At 41.5% G+C, this 24392-nt stretch overlaps 1 protein-coding gene across 1 annotated transcript in view; it reads left to right on the top strand.

The window, feature by feature from the left end:
* The first annotated feature begins 13193 nt into the window (after positions 1-13193).
* The window catches only part of LOC117881258 (complement factor H-like), a 34529-nt gene continuing 23330 nt past the window's right edge, over positions 13194-24392 (top strand). The window contains exons 1-5 of the mRNA XM_034778265.1: positions 13194-13364; positions 14685-14858; positions 17690-17872; positions 19858-20040; positions 22891-23070. The gene's annotated coding sequence lies outside the window, so the exon portion shown is untranslated. The remainder of the gene's footprint in view (positions 13365-14684; positions 14859-17689; positions 17873-19857; positions 20041-22890; positions 23071-24392) is intronic.

Raw genomic sequence — 24392 nt, 5'->3', positions numbered from 1 at the left:
TAGGGGTGACAATTTTCTACAGATGTCTTGATGGTTATGTATCTAAGAGTGAGAGCACCTGGAATCTAATCAGATGTACTGCAGATGGCTGGGACCCGATGCCAAAATGTCTTAGTAAGTAAATGTAAATTTGCTTTTTCTTAAAAATACTATTGTAGCATGAAACACTAGTAAATATGTAGAGCATCAGCAGCAGCAGCATTTGAAGGAACCAGGTTGTGGGGAGACTGTATAACAATGCTTTGGTAGTCTGGCCCTTACATCTCCCAGTCAAGACTTGTAATCCAGGGACATGAAAAAATCTTTAGTAAGATTTTCCCCTTGTTAGTCATGGCTTACAAACAGAGAAGTTAGATAAACACACAAAATATCCTTTTGGGAAGGTTGCATAATAACATTACTTTATTTCTTAATGTCCAAAATTTTTACACACAAAACCAAAACCACACATCGAGAAAGCAGTTTGGTCCCCAAGGCAGGGAGGCACAATTCACCTCATCTTACTACAAGCTTCCTCTTTACAGCCTGACTGCTACTAGACCCAGATTGCATGCTTCCCTACAGAGCCCCCCCAGCCTGCAAACAGGATCAGGAAAATACTGATCAAGTCCACATGGATCTCACTTTCATAGCTTTATGCAGAGGGTGCTCGTATACTTTAATATAGTTTTCAAAACAGCACACTCCTGCCCTATGAATTCCTCAATTAAAACAAACACAGTAAAAATGTTCATAAATGTAACCATATGGGAGGTCTGTGATTTCACTGAAGCCGGTGGTATCTGCCAGGAAAAGTGAATGACACCTGACCTTTGTCCTGTTCCTTATGGATCATGCTCAGCAGGAGCATGCTCATTCTCCTTCTCTTTTGGCCATTATCTTCTAGCACAGGGACCTTTGGCTTGCAGCTCGCCAGGGTAAGCGCTCTGGTGGGCCGGGCCAGTTTGTTTACCTGCCGCCTCTGCGGGTTCGGCTGATCGTAGCTCCCACTGGCTGCAGTTCGCTGCTCCAGGTCAATGGGGGCTGCGGGAAGTGGCACAGGCCCGAGGGATGTGCTGGCTGCCACTTCCCACTGCCGCCATTGGCCTGGAGTGGTGAACCATGCCCAGTGGGAGTCACGATCGGCTGAACCTGTGGACGCGGCAGGTAAACAAACTGGCACGGTCTGCCAGGGTGCTTACCCTGGCGAGCCCAATGCAAAGGTTGCCAATCCCTGTCCTATATCCATCCTGAGCTTGTATCTGGTAACCGTTGATCAGTGTGCCTCTTCATTGTCTCACCTTTTACCTCTACCAAACATGTCACTGGTCCAATATCTGCTTCACCACACCTTTCCCCCACTTCATCCCTCCCCTGTGATTTTGTACCAACACTGCCTGTCCTATGCAGAAAAACCTGGAAGGTTTACGTTGTGGGTTTTTGACTGTTTGCTGTCTTTCATTGAGTATCCTCAGTAAGTCTGGTCTAAGTAAATCAAATGTAGTATCTAACTAACGTCTTAAAACTCAGCTGGCAGATTGTGGGCTAGACCTATATGAGAACAGGAAATTTGCAATGCAGCGTGTCCCCCCATTATTTTGGTGTAATGCTTGTTTCAATATCTGCACAAAATACTCAGCCAATCCATTTGTTGCTGGGTGATAGGTAGCCAACCTAATATGCTTCCACACATTTTGCCATAGAAATGTCTGAAAATCTTCAGAAATAAATTATGGACCATTATCTGAAAAGAGGTCTGTAGATAAACTGTACATGGCAAACAGAAGAGGTTGTTGTCATGTGAACCAACTCTGACCACCGAGAATAAGCATCAACCACAACCTAATAAATTTGTTTATTTTTCTGAAAAGTCAATGTGCAGCCATTGATAGGGCTTCATAGCCCCCTTCAATGGGTGACATAGTACCGTTTCTGGTATGTTTCAATGGCTGTTGCAGGAGTCATGCAGGCTACTTTCCATTTCTAGATCTTGAACTAAAGCCAGCCACCTAACACAACTTCTGGCCACTCCTTTCATTTTTACTACCCTTTGGTGCTACTCATGTAGATTCACTGGCCTCTTTTGATGTTCGTGTTTTGCTATTACTAGTCGTAGCCCCCATAGCAAACAACCATTCATGGGTAACTCCAGTTTCCTGAGTAGTAAGGACTAATTTTCTCTTTGGTTATGAGGTGTAGCCATCCCAGAAGAGTATAGTGAATCACCTTTGAACCCAGTAGTTTTACCAGTGGCTTATAATCAGTGATGAGGGCAGTGATTAAGTCACTTAGCTGGGATGTGGGAGAATGCAAATCAGGGACTTGACCTGGTTCTCTCACTTACCATGTAGGTGCCCTACCTCTTGGCTCTTGGATATTCTGGGGTGAGCATCTCTCTCTCTCTCTCTCTCATACTTTTTTATGAAAAAATTCAAAAGGTCTCAGGTTTTGTCTTAATGTGAAATAGGAAAACTGTTCCCTGTCCAGCTCTATACCTCAGCATATTCTGGGAACTGGTATGTGTAGGGAACACACTTAGTACCTGGAGAATTGGATCTGGGCTGGAAAGTAATTCAGAGGTTGGGCGCAGACCAGGGGAGTCTGAGAGACCTAAAAGCATCACAGCTGTTCCATAAAGTCTTTAACCAATATCTAAGATTTCCCAGGTTACTGCACAAAGCTTTTTACAAAGCCAGATCCATTTTAAGTGGAAAGCTTTGTGTTCCAGTTGGAGAAATCTGTAACCTACACCCAAGTTGTCTCCATCTGCTGTGAAGATTTTTTCATGGAGCATGTATAAATATCTTACTGTCTGGCCAGCCCTGCTCCCTGGCCTCTCAGAGTCTCCAGCTGTTTCCTCCATCACTCATCACAGCCAGGCTCCGCATCACCATCAGTTCTCGCTCTCCTTCTGCATCCTTGCACCTCAGCTGCAGACCCCAGCCTTCCCCAGTATAGGGCCTAATTCAAGACCTGAGTCCAGTGCCCAGTCAGCACCTCTCCATGGATACTTCCATGCCAAATCTACTCTTCCCCCTCCACCTCCTGTGAGGATGCTGAGTCTGCAGGAGGACAGGTCCTGCTTTCCTCTATGAGACCTTAGGAGGTCCACCAGACACCAAAATGTATCTCCACCCTGGAGCTGTGGGCTGCACTAAGTACACATCCTGAGATTAAAACCTCTCCCTCTTCCTAGCCTGCCAGACTCCCCTAGTTCAACGTCCCATCGCACTGCTCTCCACACTCTTAGCAGTTTGGAATGCTCTTCAGTGCAATAGTATTTAAAATGATAAATACTTGTAGATTAGCAATTACAACTTTATGTCTCCAGTGATTAAAAAATTAAACAGTGGGTGCTTAATCATTCACAGAGTGTCTTGGCTGATGGGGACACAGACAATCCTAACTTTTTAGTTTCAAAACTGAAATTCTAATCACTTATAGTAGGCGGGGGGAATGTACACTAATTGGCCCTGTATGGATTTTTAATGTACAGATTATTCTATTTTTACGTTAGAAGTGGCAGAAATATCATGAGATTTTACCCCTCCAGCTCCCAGTGTGTAAAGGGCTCATTTTTTGAAATCTTGATGTTTGAAAACTTTTATTCTACACTTTGAAAAACTAAAGGACAATCTCCATTAGATTAGTTATAAAATTGCAGATAGGAATAGCTTCCCATGAAAAGTTAGAAGAGAGAAGTGGGGGTCACCACAACCTCGTGGTGGTGTTCTGTGAATTAAATAGAGCTGTGGGCATGCCTGGGTCTTCACAAAACACAAACCAGGACAAGATCTGTTCCCCAAAGAGCTTAGAGTCAAATTCAGGCCAACACAATGCACAGGATAGCTGTTCCAGTACAAGCTCAGTAGGCTTAGAGACATTCATGGTCAGAATGATATAGGAAGTGAGAGTGAAAGAGGTGAGTTTTAATGAGGGATCCGAAGTGGAGTATACCTGGTGCACAGAGTGGGAGGCTGCACAGAGTGGGAGGCTTGACAGAAGGTGGAAAGGCAAAGGATCTCATTTTTTTTCTCCCAGTTTAAATGCCTGCTGTCCAGCTACTAACTGTACTAAACCTTTTTCCTTTAGAAAAGTGTTCTCCCATTTGGTTGGCAAATGGTAAATTCCTAATTCTATGGCAGAAATACTACAAAGAAGGTGATGAAATTTCGTATGTGTGTGATCATGAATATATCCCTGAAAATCAGCAAGCAAAAGTTACATGTACAAAGAATAACTGGACACCTACTCCAAGATGTATCTTTAGCAGTAAGCAGCATTTTTGTTCTTTCAGGCTCCTGGTTAAACAACTGCAAAAACACTACTATCATGTTCTGCTTAAGAGAAATACAAAAATAGTGTAATGATTGGTATAGATAGAACCTCCATCAATAGGTGGTGCTGTATCTTTATCTTAGTGCTAAGTTGTTGCTTTTTTGTTTTTAATATGTTATAACTGGTCAGGGCATTAGTAAGGAGTTTTAGCTCTGCTTGTTTGTGCTGGAGTTACTACTTGCAGTGTCCCAATACATCCTTTGATTTCTATAAGCTAGTGTTATAATACCAATTCTAGCAGAAGACTTATGAGAATGTGTATTCTTGACCTGAGTAACTGTAAGATCATGTTGTTGTGACCCTCAGCCTTCCTCATCCAGACCCTCTCTGCTGTTTGTCACCCCCCACTTGTTGTGTCATGTCTAATATTTAGATTGTAAAGTTCTTGGGACAGGTACCAAGTATTTCTTTATCTTCTGAGAACAGCCAAATATATTTGTGGGCATAATAAACATTATTATTAATAATAATGCTCTTCCTGCAATCCATACTTGTTATTCCTTATCCCCACGCCAGAGCCTCTCCTGGTTCTTCTTATATCCATCCTTACAGGTTGGCTCTGCCGCCCCATGCTCTTCACCCCATTGCATTTCAGTCCTATTTCCTCCTCCTTCTCCAGGCTGACTGGGCACCATCACTGTGGGGAATGAGAGTGCAGGAGAGACAGTTTCAGTGATCTCCGTTTTAATGCCCAGAACCATTGTGGTCCTCTAGAAGCTAGGAAGAGCAATTTCAGGGAAGTCCAGCTCAGCCCCTGCAACTCTAGAGTATGCGCAGTGTGGACAGGATCTTCAAATAATTTAGTTGTCAAACTGTAACAGATCTGTACTGGGCATTTGAAATCTGAGACTTACATAAACTTATAACTTGGCCAAATTTGAGTGAATATTCTGGAGGACAATAAAAGATACATTCTTGATACCAGGTGGACATCCCAGTCAAGTTGCAAGTCCTTTCCCCAAAACATCCAAGTGCCTGAGTTTCTTAACAAAACAGCTGTAAGATTATTTGAACATTATTTTTTTTCTCATCTCATTCTTATAAATGACTGAACTGTGTTAGCAGATACTTTCAAAAACACCCAGCATAGAAAATTTTATCTGCAACAGTTGAAGTTTGACAAAGTCGTAAGCAACCGAAAACAGGGTCTTATAATGGTCTCTTCATCTCCTGAGACACCTGGTCTCACTGAGGTGACTCCAATCTGTCTTGTGGATGACTTTTCGATAAGATCCATGAGAAGTCCTGCCAGTGAGGCAAAAATTAGCACAAACTGTCCATAATATCTGGCTGGGCCCAGGAAAGACATACCTGTTTTTTGATGCTTGGGACAGATACGTTGGCCAATGAACATAAACATGGCCATATTGCACTGGACTAATGGTCCATTTAGCCCCGTATCCTGTCTTCTGACAGTGGCCAGTGCCAGATAGTTCAAAGGGAATGAACAGAACAGGGCAATTACCAAGTGATCCATCTCCTGTTGTCCTGTGCCAGCTTCTGGCGGTCAGACGTGTAGGGACACCCAGAACATGGGATAGTTGGAACTAGGGATGCTGAAGGTGTGGCAGCACCCCTTGGCTTTAAGTGGTTTCCATCATGTACAGGGTTTACAGTTTTGTTGAATGGCTTTCAGCACCCAACTATAAAAATTGTTCCAACGCCAATGAGGTTGCATCCCTGACCATCTTGGGTAATAGTCATTGATGGACCTATCCTCCATGAACTTATCTAATTCTCTTTTAAACCCTGTTATACTTTTGGCCTTCACAACATCCTCCATCAACGAGTTCCATGGGTTGATTGTGCGTTGTGTGAAGAAGTACTTCCTTATGTTTGTTTTAAACTTACTACATATTAATTTAATTGGGTGACTACTAGTTTTTGTGTTATGGATGGGGTAAATAAAACTTATCTATTCACCTTCTCTATCCCATTCATGACTTTATAGTCCTCTATTATATTCCCCCCTCAGTCGCTCTTTTCCAAGCTGAACAGTCCCAGTCTTTTTAATCTTTCCTCATGTGGAAGCTGTTCCATACACCTAATTATTTTTGTTGCCCTTCTCTGTACCTTTTCCAATTCTAATGTATCTTTTTTGAGATGGGGCAACCAGAACTGCATTCAGTATTCAAGATGTGGGGGTATCATGGGTTTATACAGTGGCATTATGATATTTTCTATCTTATTATCTATCCCTTTCCTAATGGTTCCAATAATTCAGTTAGCTTTTTTGATTGCCACTGCACATTGAGCAGATATTTTCAGAGAACTATCTATGGTGACTCCAAGACCTCTTTCTTGAGTGGTAACAGCTAATTTAGAACCCATCATTTTCCATGAATAATTGGGATTATGTTTTCCAATGTGCTTTACTATGCACTTCTCAACCTTTCCTTTTATCCCATGACTGTTTACTTTGCTTAAGAGCCTTTGGTGTGGGACCTTGTCAAAGGCTTTCTGAAACTCTAAGTACACTATATCCACTGAATCACCCTGTCCACATGCTTGTTGATACCCTCAAAGAAATCTAATAAATTGGTAAGACATGATTTCCCTTTACAAAATCTGTGTTCAGTCTTCCCCAACATATGTTCATCTATATTTCTGATAAGCCAGTTCTTGACTATGGTTTCAACTAATGTGTCTGGTCCTGAAGTTAGGCTTGCCAGCCTGTAATTACCAGGATTCCCTCTAGGGCCTTTTTTAAAAATCAGTGTTACATTAGCTATCTTCCAGTCATCTGGTACAGAGGCTGATTTAAGTGATAGGTTACACACCACAGTTAGTAGTTCTGCAATTTCTGCAACTTCATATTCCCTAATTTATGCTCCTTTCTATTTTCCTCAGTAGGATTTGACGTTCAGTTTTAAAGTGTGATTTTTTTTTTTTTTTGCCTCCAGTTGCCTCTTTTACTCTGTTTAGCCTTGATGGCATTTTTTTGGATCTTGTTGTAGCTTTTTTTAAATTTGGTATATACCTTTAGTATGAACCTTTACATAGTGTTTTAAAATAGTTTCCATGCGGTTTGCAGGCTTTTCACTCTTCTCACTGTTACTTTTAATTTCTGCCTAACTAGCTTCCTCATGTTTGTGTAGTTCCCCTTTTTGAAGTTAATTGCTAGTATGGTGGGTGTCTTTGGTATTTCCCCCCTACAAGAATGTTAAATTTAATTACATTATTGTCGCTATTACAGAGTGCTTCAGCTAAATTCACCTCTTGTACTAGATCCTGTGCCCCACCTAGAACTCAACCAAGAATTGCCTCTCCCCTTGTGGGTTCTAAGGAGCCTTCATTAATAGTATCCACTTTATACTTCCACTTATTGACTAGGGGTTCTATTTAGTCCTTTGCCTTCCCATTTTGCAGTTTCTTGGGTTCACCATCAGATTGGCATCTCGCAGTGACTGCAGGACTATGGCCAAGTCCCAGAGATGGGTGGACATTGTCTAAATATGGAGCCACATGGTGATGGTGAAGGCATAATCCCTGGTGCATACCAAATGGTTAGTCTCTGACAGTCAGGACATAAGAGGCAGATTCCACTACCTATTTGTACAGCCTGGCTAAGAAACAAACCAACACCCCTGGACAGTTGGTCCTTGTGTTATGCCACCACAGTGTCAAAGATGTCACTCAGCACACTGTAATCTAGAGTTGAAGATTGTTCTGCTGGGCCCCTCTCCTGGTCATAAAGGGGTTTGTGTTGTTAGGAGGTCCACTCTCTAAGATCTGCCCCTATAGTCACCTTCAGACTCTGTGCAGTCACCTCTGTGACAGACCCAGACTTGCCTAACCTTCCCAGCCCTCCCTGTGGCTTTCAGGTCTTCTGAGGAATTTCACAAAGGTCTGACTGGGCAACAGGGCTAGATCCCAGGTGTCTGCTGAGTGCATTCCTCCTTGCCATTTCAGGGTTTCAGGGAAAGATGGGACGGACTCTCCTCCCAAGAGAGCCAGAAGATGTTTTCAGTCCTGTCCCAGGATCACTGACCAGGATAGATGATCCATCACTTCTACCTGGAGCTGGTCCATCTGGTTCACCACACGCAGGATCATTGTCTGTCAGGTATGTTTGCACATCACCATGGCTACATGACACCTGGATGAGATTTCCCTGATTTAAGGCCTAGAATTAAACTAGTAGTGTTGGAGCTGGTCTGCCCACAGTCTGAATCTACCAAACTCTCCACGGTGTTTGGCCCTATTTTTGTTTGTGTTACATAAGGTACTGGGATGGCCTATGGATTGGTTGTTCACTTCCCTAGACTAATCAAAGTAGCATCCCAGATAGTCACAGTTCATAAGGGAGCATTCATGCCAAGTGTATCCCAGGTCCCCATAGTGATAACATACCACCTATCCTCCCTAGACAAGAAGTGGTATGGTCCAGACAATTTCGGTTTGGGGGAGAGGATGGCTGGTCCTTTTTTTCTGTGCTGTTGTTGTGGGCATTTCTGTGCCATTTCTGCTGTTCCTGACCACGCCTGCCCATTGTGGGTGATTTGGCCTTCTGGAACCTCTGTCATTTCCTGGCCACTGCTAAACATATCAGACAGAAATGCTGGATCCAGCTTGTACCACAGCTGGATCATCTGATTCCAGAACAATACTGTTCATTAGTTCCCCCATAGTCTTGGTCTCTGAAATGAGCCAGTAGGCAACCATATCCTGGAGTCATTGGGCCACACCACATGGGTGCACTCTGGCAAAAAATGGTTCAGCCCCAAAACTCTGATACATTTCCAAGTAGATGCCAAGCCAGTCCATTATGCTCATCTTTCATGTGGTATATGACTATGCCCTAGCCTCACTCAGCGTATGATAGGCCACTTGTGTCTTGCTGGTGAGGTAGGAGCTAGTCGCACAGTTCAGTACTCCTTTCCCAGATCTACTCCAAAGTGATCAAATAGGCCTCTGGATCATCATCACCACTCAGCTTGGTCAGGGTGAGGTTCAGGAGATTTACTAGGCTGGTATCTTCCCCCTGCTGTTTGCTGGGTGAGCAGTCTGGCCATGTCTGTCTGAAGCTGGTAGTTCTGCTCCTGCTCTGCACATAGCACCTCCTGTTGTGGGGTGACTATTTGCATCTCTTCTTGAGGCTGTTGGGACACCAGCTGTGCTTTTTTGATATGGGCAATTCCTCTCATCCTCCACCAGCTGTGTGTCCTGTAAGTATGGCTGGGCTGCATGCTGCGTCTCCAGAAACCACCAGTTCCAGTCCCCCACTGTCTGTTATGTTGAAGGAATAATCAGAGTATTTCATCCATGACCTTTCTTGGGGGCAAGGGGGTTCACATGGAATCCTGATGACTACACAACCTGTACAGGATCCAAGAAGCGGGAGGCCAAAACCAAACTAACAAAAAAAAGTGTCCTCTTTAAGAAGGCCTCCAAACTGACCCTTGCTATCAGACTTCCTACTGCTTCTTGGTGTTCTAGGAGGCAGGCAGGCTTTCTCCTATTCCTTAGGTGTCATGTCAGGGGAGGAACCACTTCATCCAGTTCATAAGACCCTTGAGACTTCAGAGCCTTGAGTCAGGCACCAAATGCATAGTCCGATAAACAGAGTCTCCAGGGCTCTGGTCAGGATATAGTAGCCAGTGTAGTTTCTGGTCCCCTCTCTATTGTTTTTAGTTTCCTTCCCCTGATTATATAGCCCAGCTCCAGGGGCAGAGCAGGGTGCTTCTTGATTGAACCCAGGCTATCTCGGCTGTAAGCTCCAGATTGTCCCCCAGATGCCCTGCCACAGTGCAGTATATCATGTTAGGATGGTGCAGTGTGTTCCTCTGACTATGCCTGACTAACACTTCTGGGTGTTTCAAAGTGGGTTAAAGCAATGGCCCTACCTTCTCTTTCTGCCTCCCTGTCTTCTGTGGGGCAATTTGCACAATTTGTCTAGTACCCCATGGGCCTGGAAATCAATAAAGATATCACATATATCATTTCAAATACAGATTGTAATTCTAGTCAGTAATACCATAAGAAAATTTAGCCATACAAACTCATCATTCATTCTGCTTCAAAGCCTCATTTCCTCCATATCTCTATCTTTGTCAATTGCCTGAGAAAACAGATGAGCTGTGCAGTGTATCCCGAAGGTCAGAAAATTCAGGCAGAGAGTTAATTCCAAAGCTGAGTGAGTGCCCTTAAGGGGTAAAACCCTGCTAGAAGCACTGTTCCTTTGAATTGAATGGAATGTACAAGCCCCTTCTGATTTGTCAAGTACATTAACAATATGAAGTTTCCTCACAGAATTACTTGTCCACAAAGAAACAAAAGAATTGCCATAAAATAAGAGCCATTAGTGTCAAAACCAAAATGATCATTTCCTTCCAGCCAACTTTTAATTTGACTTCTGCAAGACACTATCAGAAATGATGAGATGACCTTTATCCTTCAATACTGACATCCCACCTGCTCTCCATAAAGTCAGAACAATATGAAGGAATGAAGTGAATTGTTCAAGGAGTTTTTAAATGGCATTACTCCATTTAATTTCATGTCATCCTCATGGTCACCTTACATTTATAAAACGTGTTAATTAACAGTATTTTTTCTTGAAGTAATGTCGTTTTCTCTCTGCTTTAGAAATGTGTGGAAGGACAGAGATACCTCAGGGTTATTTCTATGTAACAAAGAACAGGTTTGGTTTAAATGAAAAAGCAACATATAGGTGTCAGATTGGTTACATGACTCCAGAAGGAAATGATACAGGGGAGATACAATGTCTTGAAGGATGGAGTCCTTTTCCAAAATACATCAGTGAGTAGTTTAATGATTGAATATCTCTATTTTTGTCACATGGCTCCTTACTGGATTTTCCCTTAATTGTAACTGTTTTTCCTTATTTTAACTAATCTATTGTTTGGTAAGGTGTTACCATCATAAACAAAAGAACTTACTGCCATTGTCTGATCTGTATTTAAATCATAAGGAGATGTATTTTATGTAAAACACCAGAGTAGAAAGGTTTCAAAACTTTCTTCTGATTGTAGGTATCTTAAATGTCCCTTTTTTCCAGGCCAGGGGAAGTATGGTTTTAATAGCGGAAAACTAAATCTCCCACTTTCATGAAATAATGACTTACAGTATTAGCCCAACCCAAAGTGAGGTTTAGGGCATTCCTTTTATTCCAGGATACCTTATCTCCTGGTTATTCCATCTATTAGTATCATCTTTGTGACTGAAAGAACTCACTTATAATTAGTTTTCAAGATGAGGTCCATTCTGTTTCACAGAGCAAGAGTATAATTATAACATAATCAGCATAGCTACCAAGACTATGAGAATTCCCTCTATGTTGGCTGCCTCTGGAAATACATTAACTTGAAGTTGCTGACAGTTCTGGCTCTACAAAGTGGTGTCCCTTGTGACAGCACCTACCAGAGCATTATCAAACTGGGAAGCTTCAAAACAAAACAGGATACAAAATTCGTACAATAAAGGAATAGTGCCTCTTTTCAAGCATTTTCCCATATTTCCAGCCAAGAATAATCTCCCCATTTCTATAGGCGCTTTCTGCACCTTATGACTCATATGAAATTCAGTAGGGAAATGTTTCTGGCTTTTGTGATGGTCATGCATGTTGGAAATACAGACAGTGAGCATGACAGTGCCACAGCATGGATTAATTTGGTTAGTAAACAAGGACTAGACCTTCAAATGAGATAAAATGGGTCAATGTAAGAACCAATATTGTTAAATGCAGTTAGAAAATTGTATGTACGGCTGAACATGGCTTTCCATCCCTAACCCTTTTTATACATACAAAGCCCAATTTGCCTCTTGTTCCATCCACTTGGCATTGCTCTGGCTGAACAAAACAGCCAGAAATCGGTTTAACTAACTAGTGCGAGTTCCTCCCAGGCATGGAGGAGTTGGCTAGGGAAAAGGGACATTACTGGGGTGTCCTTGCACTGCAGGGATCACTGCTGCTGGAGTGAACCCCTGAGGCTATAGGTAGCCAGCACAAGGTAGCTTGAAAAGGGTGGATCAATCTGAAGATCTGGAAGGCAGAAGATTGGCTTAAAATCACCTTTGCTCCATCCCCTACTCTGGTTCCCTGTTGTGCCTAGCCAGTAAGATCAGAAAATCTGTGCCCTGGCTTCCCCACCCTGGAGAGTTTAGCTCTTAGTGTAACTCTTGCAGCCTGAAGCCTAGGGGGTGGGTAGGCTTGAGAGCCACACAAGCCCCAATACACTGGTATTTTTAGCACTCTAGCTCAAGCCCCGCTAGCGTGAGTGTGTCTAGCTGGGCTGGGAGGCTCACTCCGAGCTGCAATGCGGATATCCCCATCCGATGGCTGAGGGAAGCATGACTACAACTGGAACAGACACAGTAACAATATCCAGTACAGTGCCTGAAGGAAGGGAATTATTCACAGTGTCAGAGGGTAAGAAAAAAAAACAGTGGCCTGAATTTAAGTAAGGAGTTAAGATAGATGTTAGGGAGATATTCTTGATTGTAAGAATATTAGCGTTGATTCTCGAGGGGAACACCTGAGTCACTATCACAGTAGATTGTCAAGAACAAACAGGTCTGAGAAGACATTTGGGACTAGCATGGAGGGAAGCCTACAAAATTAGGGCTCAAATTAGATGCTCAAAATCATCTCTTCTGTACTGGCCTTTTGAGTCTAAGAATCCTCTTCTTTTACCTCCACATATTTCTAAAGACAAATGCAACCGATGTAATGTGCAACACTTTGTGTAGAATACTCTGTTTTTGGTGTGGCATTGAAGAATTTTACATTTAATTTTTTTAAATATGCAATTAATAAGGTTGACATGCACAAAGTACATATAATGAGGATACTTTAGGCTGTCAGTATCTAGTTAATAAAAATAACTAATCTTTCTCTAATTCTGTAGAGACATGTAGGATGCCTGCTTTTGAACATATTCATTTCTACACCAGTAAAATGGTGTTTTTGCCTGAAGACATACTGGAATATGAATGTGCGGATGGATACCAAACTGTAAATAAAATCTCAAGGCGTCACACAATATGTAGCATAAATGGATGGACTCCAGAGCCCCAATGTTTTGGTAAGCTTTTTTTTTTTTTTTTTATACTAATGAAACTTCTACACTGCAGAATGTATTTCTTTGAAAAGGTTTTGTAGTTGTTTCATTTAATAAATCATATCTATTTAAATTAGGTGCAGGTTACATTGTGGATAATGATTGGGTGGGAAAAACTGATGGCTTCCAAGGTAGTCAAGAATCATTAATCCCATTTAGTCAGCAATCCCAAGGAAACAGTGTTCTTCATAGACTAAGGTTAAAATATCAACCTCATTTCCCATTTCCTGGTTTGCTTTGAAAATTTAGAATAAACTGTGGGTGACATTATTCATGGGGCACAGTGTGACATATGTTTGTTGTATCCCTCCAACTTCATTTCATAATCTGTTTTTACAGATTATATAGCCAGTTTGGGAAGTGGTGATAGAGATGTACTAAGACCACAGCAAGAGAAAATTCTCATTGGGCTACTGGAAGCATTAAGTACTGTCTCTTGAACCCTAACGGTTGTGGTCAATCCCCACCTGGAATCATAAGGTGTTCCTGAGCAGGCTGCAGGAAGCCCATTCCTTTCTACGGAGCTGAAGTGTCTGTACAGGGACACCATGGCCTGGAGTGGGGGCCGAGGGAGTACGGCTGATTTAGACTGGGGGATGTGTCACGGTTTTACTTGCCATAGTCAGTGGATTTTTAGAGAATTAGTAACTTGTACGTTAGGTAGTTAGAGTGCTTGAATCAACTCATGCAAACAGAATTTTTACTAAAAGAAATAAAATAAAATCTTAATACGGATATTAAAATAAGTAACAGGGGTATCTAAAGGCCAGATGAAAAATAGTGCAGATGGAAAGGTCAACTTCACCAGCTCATTATGTACAGTTCACCAAATGTAATTTTGCTGAGTGAACCACAGGTCAGTGAAAATGTCCTGTTTTTTAAAGTTACTTGCAAAATTATTTATAATTAGAAGATAGAATGTGGGGGAAAGACTATGAAAATTCAAATCATTTGTTAAGGTTCATCATTTGCCTTCCAGCAAATATCATATGCCCTGCAGCTTGTTTTTATTCACTTTGTTTGGCCTCCTTGCCTTCTTTTCTTCCCCACCTGTGATGGGAATCTTACACTTTTAGAGATTCCCAGTCTATCCTCAATCAGGACTTTTCTTCTTGCTGATAATCAAAGCCCTCATCCACACAATGGGAGCCTTTCCATTGATTTCAAAAGGCTCTTAATCAGATCCTAAATTATTTTGTTCATATTAGCAAAATTATTGAAACCTTTTCCATACGTGTAGTTACAATGTAGTAACTTCTTTCCTTCCCTCACTGCCATCTTTAGCAATAGAATGTGAGATGCTGATGCTGCCCCATGGAGAGGTTTTCCCCAAGGAGGACAAATATCTTAATGGAGACGTTGTGACATTTTCCTGTGCAAAACGTTACACCAGAGTAGGACCTGACTCTGCTCAGTGCTATTACTTTGGATGGTCCCCAGCACCTCTGACATGTAAAGGTAAATGTTTACTCTAGGGTTATTGAAAAGGGAGAATAGTAATTCATCTGACTCTTGAATACTCTTAATCTTGTGTTGGGCTTCTTCTGGATTGTAACCTCTTCCCCAAGTCAAATCATTCGTCTGTCCCCCTGCCAATGCAGGGACTGTTGCCTTCAGCACATTTTCATTGTCTAGTTCTAAATGCCCTGACTGAGTTTTCACCTTTTACAGTGGGAAACTATTCCTGAACCTCATATTTCTCAGTTAGGATGTTTCTTCCCTTTCTTAATTGTATCTTAAAGAAGTATGGGCTGGATGAATGGACTACAAGGTGGATAGAAAGCTGGCTAGATCGTTGGGCTGAACGGGTAGTGATCAATGGCTCCATGTCTAGTTGGCAGCTGGTATCAAGCAGAGTGCCCCAAGGGTCGGTCCTGGGGCCGGTTTTGTTCAATATCTTCATTAATGATCTGGAGGATGGCGTGGACTGCACTGTCAGCAAGCTTGCAGATGACACTAAACTGGGAGGAGTCATAGATATGCTGGAAGGTAGGGATAGGATACAGAGGGACCTAAACAAATTAGAGGATTGGGCCAAAAGAAACCTGATGAGGTTCAACAAGGACAAGTGCAGAGTCCTGCACTTAGGACAGAAGAATCCCGTGCACTGCTACAGACTAGGGACTGAATGGCTAGGCAGCAGTTCTGCAGAAAAGGACCTAGGGATTACAGTGGACGAGAAGCTGGATATGAGTCGACAGTGCGCCCTTGTTGCCAAGAAGGCTAACGACATTTTGGGCTGTATAAGTAGGGGCATTGCCAGCAGATCGAGGGACGTGATCGTTCCCCTCTATTCGACATTGGTAAGGCCTCATCTGGAGTACTGTATCCAGTTTTGGGCCCCACACTACAAGAAGGATGTGGAAAAAATGGAAAGAGTCCAGCAGAGAGCAACAAAAGATTAGGGGGCTGGAACACATGACTTATGAGGAGAGGCTGAGGGAACTAAGATTGTTTAGTCTGCAGAAGAGAAGACTGAGGGGGGATTTGATAGCTGCTTTCAACTACCTGAAAGGGGGTTCCAAAGAGGATGGATCTAAACTGTTCTCAGTGGTACCACAAGGAGCAATGGTCTCAAGTTGCAGTGGGGGAGGTTTAGGTTGGATATTAGGAAAAACTTTTTCAATAGGAGGGTGGTGAAGCACTGGAATGGGTTACCTAGGGAGGTGGTGGAATCTCCTTCCTTAGACGTTTTTAAGGTCAGGCTTGACAAAGCCCTGGCTGGGATGATTTAGTTGGGGGTTGGTCCTGCTTTAAGCAGGGGGTTGGACTAGATGACCTCCTGAGGTCCCTTCCAACCCTGATATTCTATGATTCTATAATCCTATTATTCTTAGCTATGCATAGTGGAGAGGACTGTTGTCTGAAAATGGACAGGTAAAATTTACACATATAAAAGTCCACTAAGACTTTTCACAGCAATGGGTAAAAATTACAATATATCTGATCCAGAAAAGGATAGGCCATGCCTACCTAGTCCCTCTGTGCTGTAGGTGAGGGGCATAAGATAACCTTAACGAATACCACTATTTCCTTTCTAAATTATCCAGATCATGCCTCATTCTTTAAAGTAGGGTACTGTCAGGGTATACCCCCCCCAAAATCTGAACTCTAGGATACAGATGTGGGGACCCGCATGAAAGACCCCCTAAGCTTATCTTCTACCAACTTAGGTTAAAACTCTTCCAAGGCACAGTCTTCTGCCTTGGACAGATATTGCTGCCACCACCAAGTGATTTTCACATATATTCAGGGAAGAGTCACTTAGAATCCCTATCCACCAAAAATATCCCCCAAGCCTCTTCACCCCCTTTTCTGGGGAGGCTTGAGAATAAAATACCAACTAGTTGCCTTAGCAATGTGAGCACAGACCAATTCCTTGTCTAAGGACTTTGGAATCAAAGGATTCTTTAAAAAAGGTAAATTTTATTTAAATGAAACATCTGAAAACTCAGGCTTTAGGGATTAAACACCAAAAATAAGTTTCTTAGGGTTCAGCTTAAAGGTTACAAGCAAAACAAAAGCTCCTGGGGTTAGCACAGAGGAATCCACAAACCAAAACAACCAAAATGGTTCCTAATTGCATCTGTCTTAACTTTTCCTGTGCTATTTACATATCTGGGGTTCCAAATGAGGAGTTTCTAGGTATGATGCCAATGATTTCCCATATCTGGCTTAAAGCTTACAGCTTGTTGCTGCCTTCCCCTCTCTCCAGCCTGACAGACCCCCCCCCCCAAAAAAACCCAAACCCCCCCCCAGCAATTTTTACAATTTAAAAGGGTACAGCCCCCCCATTGGTACCCATGGTCAGGTGCCATCATGTTAAGCTTCTCTTAACCCTTTACAGTTAAGGCAATTAGGATACAGCTGCTAAGGAAGATTCTATAGCTACTGACTGGCAGGGTGTCCCCCAGCTGTCCCCCCTCATTTATCACAGGTACTAACAATGCAAGCTAATTATTCATAGTACAGGGAAGTGTTATATAAACTTCTATCACACATCTATATTGGTGTTCTTCTACCCAGTCCAAAAACCATCTTACTCCTTGCTGTTCCATCCTTGAGTAGAACCTTCCAATTGTGTGGCATGAGACTAGGATGAGCCCTGCAAAATCATTTCCACTTGTGACCTAAATGAGCATTTGAATCCAAATGTCCAGAGGTATAAAGTCATTCACTAAGACATTTGTCACATTTCCCCACTTGCAGGAGTGAATTTGTTTTCATCCATGTTGATTATAGCTGTGGCTAATATTATACAAAATATTCAGATAGTCTTTTTGTTCTAGTGGAAATCAAAGCTTGTGGGAGACCACCCAGCATTACGAATGGGAATATTATCAGTGAACTTCACAAGAAATATCAGCATGGTGACTCAGTGGAATATGACTGCAACCTCAGATTTAAAATGATCGGATCAGAGAGTATAGAATGTGTTGATGGAGAATGGTCATCTTCACCCTTTTGCATTGGTAAACTATAGATTTTTCACTTTTGAGATTAGTGTAGAATAATTTCTTGTTTGTTTATGCTTTCAGGGACTCTTAAAATCCAAACTACACACAATGAGGTGTAACATGCTGGCTGATGTGCATAATTTCCATACCATAGCCCTCTGTGGGATGGAATCAGACCTGTGCAAGTTTGTGACAGGTGCATTCTTCAGTGCCGCAGCACTGGGAAGACTCCAGCCTTAATTAAAGTCAATTAAGTAGTTTCTTTTAGGGATTACTTGGGTGTCAATTGTTGGGCTAATGAGGCAATTGACTCAGTAATTGGGAAGATATATTTGGGAGGAACTAGGAAGTGAAGGGAGGAGAGAAAGCTGTGTGGAAGACTTTTCCTGTTGTATACCTGGGGTCCGTCTGTTATGCTTTGAAACTGAAAACTAAAAGCACATGTAGTGAAAGAGAAACAGGCTGTGTGTTTGTAGCTAAGTAGCAGTATTCACGCTGTAAGTGAAGGGATGCCCTGTGACACTGTGTTTATTGCCTTGACACCTAATATGCTACCCAGGGACCAACTGTAATTTGCAGGATCTTGAAAGGAACATTGATTAAGAAAGTTGTAAGCTCCTTGGTTCTGTGTTTATACCATGCCTAGCAAAATGGGGTCCTGGTCCATAACTGGGGCTCCTTGATGCTACAATAATATTATTTATGAGTGCCAATTGGCTAATTTACTACTAGGACCCTGAGGGAGGCATTTGGTATGCATATTAACTCATATAATGTTAAGAATCAAAATAAATGCACAAAGCTATAGTATTTGCTTGCTCTTGCAGTTTATTTGGAAATCAAATAGAGTATTTTGTTTAGATTCAGCAGCAGTGAAGACCTGCAGCTTCAGGAAATAATTACAGATGTTTTCATAAAATAAAGAGCTACTATGAATGTTACCTATTTGTAGAGAATCTTAGGTGCATGTAAAAAACAGTTGAAAGGCAAAGGGATGTGGAAAAGGACATTTGTGCAGATCAGTAAAGGAATGTTTCCTGGAGAAGTGTGTTGTAAGGAGCAATTTAACAGAGGGAGGGGAGGTTGGATAGTGCATAATAAGTGGTAAGGAATCCTAGGTGTAGGAGTGGACATGAAATTAAGTACAAACTAAAAGTGAAATGAGGAGAGGGAAAAAAGCAACTAGCAAGGAGGTTTTATGATGAATGTAGGAAGGGGTGGGATAGGCAATCTGGGGCAAAAAACAGGTAGGAATGAGATTGTGCTGAGCCTTGGAAGTGAACATAAGGAACCTGAATGTTTTACAGACATAGAGAGCAAGCAAAGGAAATAATCCAGAGAGCAGTGATGTGGTCACAGCAGGAAGGGAGGGAAATTATTTTAGCCCTGGTTTTGCTGCAGATTGAAAGGTGGGAAGCTGAGCTTGAGGGAAGCCAGGGAATAAGGGGTTGCATGTCTCAAGGTGTTGTATTGCAGTGCAATTTTCATTTCTTGGATGTGTGCACTAAGAGTGACAGTGTTTTTAAAAAGAACATGAGTGAGTCAGTGCATCGTTGTATTGGTGTGACTGAGTATCATGATAGTAATGAGCTGATGTGTAGAGATGGTTCTCTTTGCTTATGATTTGTGTGCTTTGCAGTGTCTGTATTGTTGTGAGAAAATACATTTGAGCAACCTTAACTTTAGTTTCACACAAAAAAATCATTAGAGATTTTACAGGAATAAGTGACAATGTTTAGAGAGCCTAATGCAAGGAAAGAAGCCTAATAACAACCTAGGAGATGAGAGGGAGAAGAGACTTTTAGAGAAAACAGTATTGTTACAGACTTAGTATCCCTCTCCTACATTCATTTAAGTCAGTGGAAGTTTTTCCACTAGCTTTAATGGGAACAAGATCAGGTCCTAAATAGTGGTTTTAATATTTGCATTAAATGTCTTTTATGATGTATCTGTAAATGTGACAAAACTATAATATGGATCATTTGTTCATTACCCTACAGAAGAGGAAAAAACTTGTCTACCACCCTCCAATATTGCCAGAGGGAGTGCCTTCAGTGTAAACCAGAACTGATATTTTCATGGTGATGCTGTGGAGTATGGCTGTGAAGGAAACATTGAAATTGTTGGGACAAATATCATAAAATGTCTTAGTGGAGAATGGACATCTTTACCTTCATGTGCTGGTAAACTGTACTTGGATAACACTTTAAACATCAATGTAACTTAATTTTATTTAAAGATTTATAGAGTTTATTCATCTATATTCATGGAAATACAATTAATGTGGATATTGTATCCAAAACCAGATACATTAAAAGAATATCAAGGTTGCAAAGTCAAGTACTCAAAAGTTAGGAAACACAACTAAAGGTTGTCTATGCATCTTTAATTAGATGAATATACTATATTTTCCACAAAACCCCAGCCTCATTCTGTGAATGAAAAGTTACTCAATATTCCTTTTTATCCTCTACGTTCATTATGTGGCCTGGGCCTTATTTACTGCACACCATTCAAACCCTGCACTGAATAGAAAATTACTAATTTCCTCCATGATGTTTCTATGTTTCTCAGCATAGTATTTAAGTGCTTCACAAACATTAATAAGTGTGTTCTCACAACAATGCTGTGAGATAATGGGGAATTATTATTTCCATTTCACATATAGCAAACTGAAATACAGACATTAGGGCTAAAATTGTCAAAAGTGTCCTCTAATACCAGGTGAGACACCTAGGCCCTAATTTTCCACAGTACTTGTAGCAGTTTAATAGCACATCATATGTTGAAAGCATAGCTCCCATTGACTTCAGTTGCAGTCACGAGTGCTCAGCAGTTCTACAAATCTGGCCCCAGATGTCTTACATAAGGCTTTCAGAAAATGAAGAAAACACAATTTGTAGTCAACTGTGAACATTAAGTGACTTGGCTAGTGCCATATAATTCTTTTGCAGCATCAGGGATACAGTCCAATTGTCTCAGGCAGCATTCAACTTCTTGAACAATGAGACAATCCTTCCTCTTCAGGCAATTTCCTACCTCATTTTTTACCAGCCTTCCAGCTTCTGAAACGGTTCCTAAGACTACAGCCTTTTCACTACACAACCCTAATTCATCCTCAGAGCAGGACCATCCTTTGGACTGAAGTGGGATGAAAAAAGTATGTGATCATGTAATCAAAGACTGTAATTTAATGCATAATCACAAGGGAGCCAAATCAAGATTGCACAGGTGACCTTCATTCTGGCACATTCTAACATAGGGGTTTTTGGATGCCATTTCCAAATTAAATAACAATTGTAAAAACAGAAATTCCATTATGTGGAACCATGCTGATAATACAAATTGGAGGTCAGAAAGGTTTGGCTCTTTGAATCCACAGCACAGACTTCTGAGTTCAAGGAGTAACTGATAGCAATAGTAGGCTGTCATCCTTTATGTGGATCAGGCACTATAGAAGACACACTTTCCCAGTGATTTTCACAGATATGTACTGAAAGCAGAGAAATCTAGAAACTGAGGACTACTGGATTGAATTCCAGGTTCTGGACAGGAGTATATACTAGTGATTATAGACTAGTCCCCCCCCTTGCCAAATTTGAAATCCATGCCTCAAAGTATGGAGGAGCTAAAGCTCCTATAAATATTCTTACAACCAACTCATTAACATGGGCAAAACAATGTATTTTTCACTGACTTCATTCTTAGAAATGGCAGCGCCATTTTTACTAAAACTTTTCATACTAATAACTTCATAATGTCGTCATAATAGCAATCCAAATTCATAAGTGGTACAGAATCATCACACCTGGCGTAAGAAATTTCAGCCTGAATAGTTTAAGTTTAACAAAGTTATAGTGTGAAGAGTTGGACAACCTCAACTTAGGCAGCACTACCTGCACCGTTTCTAATTATTTGGAGAACCGTTCTCCACCTGGCATAGCTACCATATTGGTTTCATGCTGGGTTTTCTCTACGATGGCTCCTAACTTGCAAAGGCTTAGGCATTAGTTCAACTTGTCGCACCATGAATAGTCCTACTAAACTCAAAGGGGTCCTCAGTGTGTAAATGTAGCACATAAGTAAGTCTTCATAGCTGTGGGGTCTAAATTTGTTCTGGAGTTTTAAAACCGTTTGACTCCTTGTTTCAATGTATCTTTCCAATAACAGGCAACTTTGTAGCATCCCTGGGACTTATAGGATGTAAGGGGCTTATACAGTGGGTTTGTTTATTTGTTTGCTTTATGGAATTTTCCAATAACCTCAAACATTCTCAGGATGTGAGAGATTAATCCCTCCCTCTGACCTCCTGTACATCTGAAGCAGGTCTTTTCATACTGGAACTACTTTTGTGGCCTTTTCTTCTAATTCTTTCTTTCAGTTTCACAGGCTAATATAAGATAGTATATGGGCTATGAAAATCAGGTAACTGCAGTAAAATAAGATTTGCGTATTTACAAAACCAAGAAAGTAAGTAAGTCACTAAGGAGCTTTGGAAAATTGTATCCTGTATTCAACTCAGTGGTCAGTTTGCTTAGCTTGCACAGTTATCTGAGAAGCATTCATTATAACTCCCAGAAACCCCTAATTAAAGAGACAAGGCCTGGTTCAGCACATCAACTTTAAGACACATACTCCTTTCCTGGATACTGATTGTTTGAAATAATCTGCTGATGGTGGTACATTTCTCTACACAGTGGTGGTGTTTGAAAAATAGTGGACGAACAAATCAAATTATAATTTGGTTGTTCTTTCACACATTTAAAGGGACACTGTCAACTTAAAAAAATCACCTCTGTTAGAATATCTTGCCTGCTATTGTTAAAAGCACACAAACTATAAACACTGAGGAAAAAAATGTTTTTCTTTTGATCTCCTTCTGCTAATAATCTTGGACATTACTTGTAACAATAGTAGGTATAAAATTTTCAAATGGACACATCTTCAAGTTGATGGCATCTCTTTAAATGCATATTTACCTGACAGGTTCTTTGAGCTATAACATTTTAATTTTTGTGTTGGATTTTATTTAGATCCATCTGTGAAATGTGCACTTCCAAGGAATCTTGAGAATATCAGATTTTTATCAGTTTACAATTTTCAAAAGAGTTTCTATCACAAAGATGTTGTAAAATACAGATGTAATTCAGATGTCAAACTTAAACAAACAGTCTGTGAATATGGGAAATGGTCACCCAAGCCAGAATGCATTGGTAAGTATTTGCATTTATATCAAATTGTTGCTTTTTGTAATCCTGCTAAAGAATGCTAATTTTATTAAAGCTACTATTAATCTAAATGAAGTTCACTAGTTTGAAAAATAGGGCTGATTTTAATAATTAAACCATAAATTTGTTTATATGCTAATAGGAAGAAAACACTGATCAAATACTTTTTAAATGTCAGAAATAATTTGACATCCTAACCAAATGACTTTTGGCTAATTTACTATGAATTACTTTCGCAGAACAATTAAGAGTCTGAATAAAGTACATATTACAATGAGAGTTGGTTTAGCTTCTCTCTCTACATAGAGATGATGTATTCTTGATCTGCATTCACCTATGGCACTGCAGATTACATAGACCTGACTTTTTTTTTGTGCTGTGCTCAGAAAGAAACTTTAAACAAACTGTAGAATTTTTGGGTCAGTGGGAGACTGATAAAGAAAATGTCAGACCAGTGTGCTGAGTTTGTGCTAGTGAGTCTCTCCTTAATTAACTCAATCCTGTAGCAGAAGAGAAAGGGGACTCCAAAGGAAATGATTTTTGCCCTACATGTTTAACTCAATGGTTTACAAAATGTGTGTCCTCTGTGGAAGAAAAGATGGACTCAGTTCATAAGTGGTTTTATCCTCCAGTTACTAGGGTTTAACCGCATTTGAGGTACATGGAGACTGAGATTAAGGCCATAAATATCTGTGCAAATGAAACCTCAAAAAAGTGCAAAAATTTCTCAATAAGAGGAGGAGGGGGGAAGATTAGAAACTCTGGAAAACCAAGTGAGGGTGTGAGGGTTCACACCCCTCCTTACAGGGCAGCACGGCCTAGTGGCCAGAGTCCATATAAGCGCCCCGGGTTGCAGGGCAGCACGGCTTAGTGGCCAGAGTCCATATAAGCGCCCCGGGTTGCAGGGCCGTAGGACCTTACTACTGGCTCAGCGAGGGTGTCCTACCGAAACTTGCTGAGGCTTACCGAGGTCAAGGTACCAGTCCGTCACCCCCTCCCCCTGTGTCGCTCCCTACCGGCTGGGGAGTTGGGGTCTCCCACAGATCCCAGGGTTCTCCATGAGTCTCCGGATCCGTCGCCGCCTCCTGGTTCCTCCTGCAGTAGGGGTTCGTGCTGGCCCGTCGAAACCTCCGTCCCTGGAAGCCTCAAGAGTGTCAGCTGGTCCTCTGCAGGAGCTTCCCAGTTAGGTCCCTCCCCTGTGGCCACCAGCCCCGACTGAGCTGAGTTTCCTCCTTTTATACTCAATGAGCATCTGGAGCATGCCCAATACGAACCGGGAGGGACTTCCTCCGTCAGAGCTACTGGTC

Source organism: Trachemys scripta, chromosome 8 (assembly GCF_013100865.1).
Source record: "Trachemys scripta elegans isolate TJP31775 chromosome 8, CAS_Tse_1.0, whole genome shotgun sequence".
In the NCBI taxonomy this organism is placed as follows: Eukaryota; Metazoa; Chordata; order Testudines; family Emydidae; genus Trachemys; species Trachemys scripta.
Note: the sequence above shows the minus strand (reverse complement) of the source record. Positions and strands in the feature narration are given on the sequence as shown.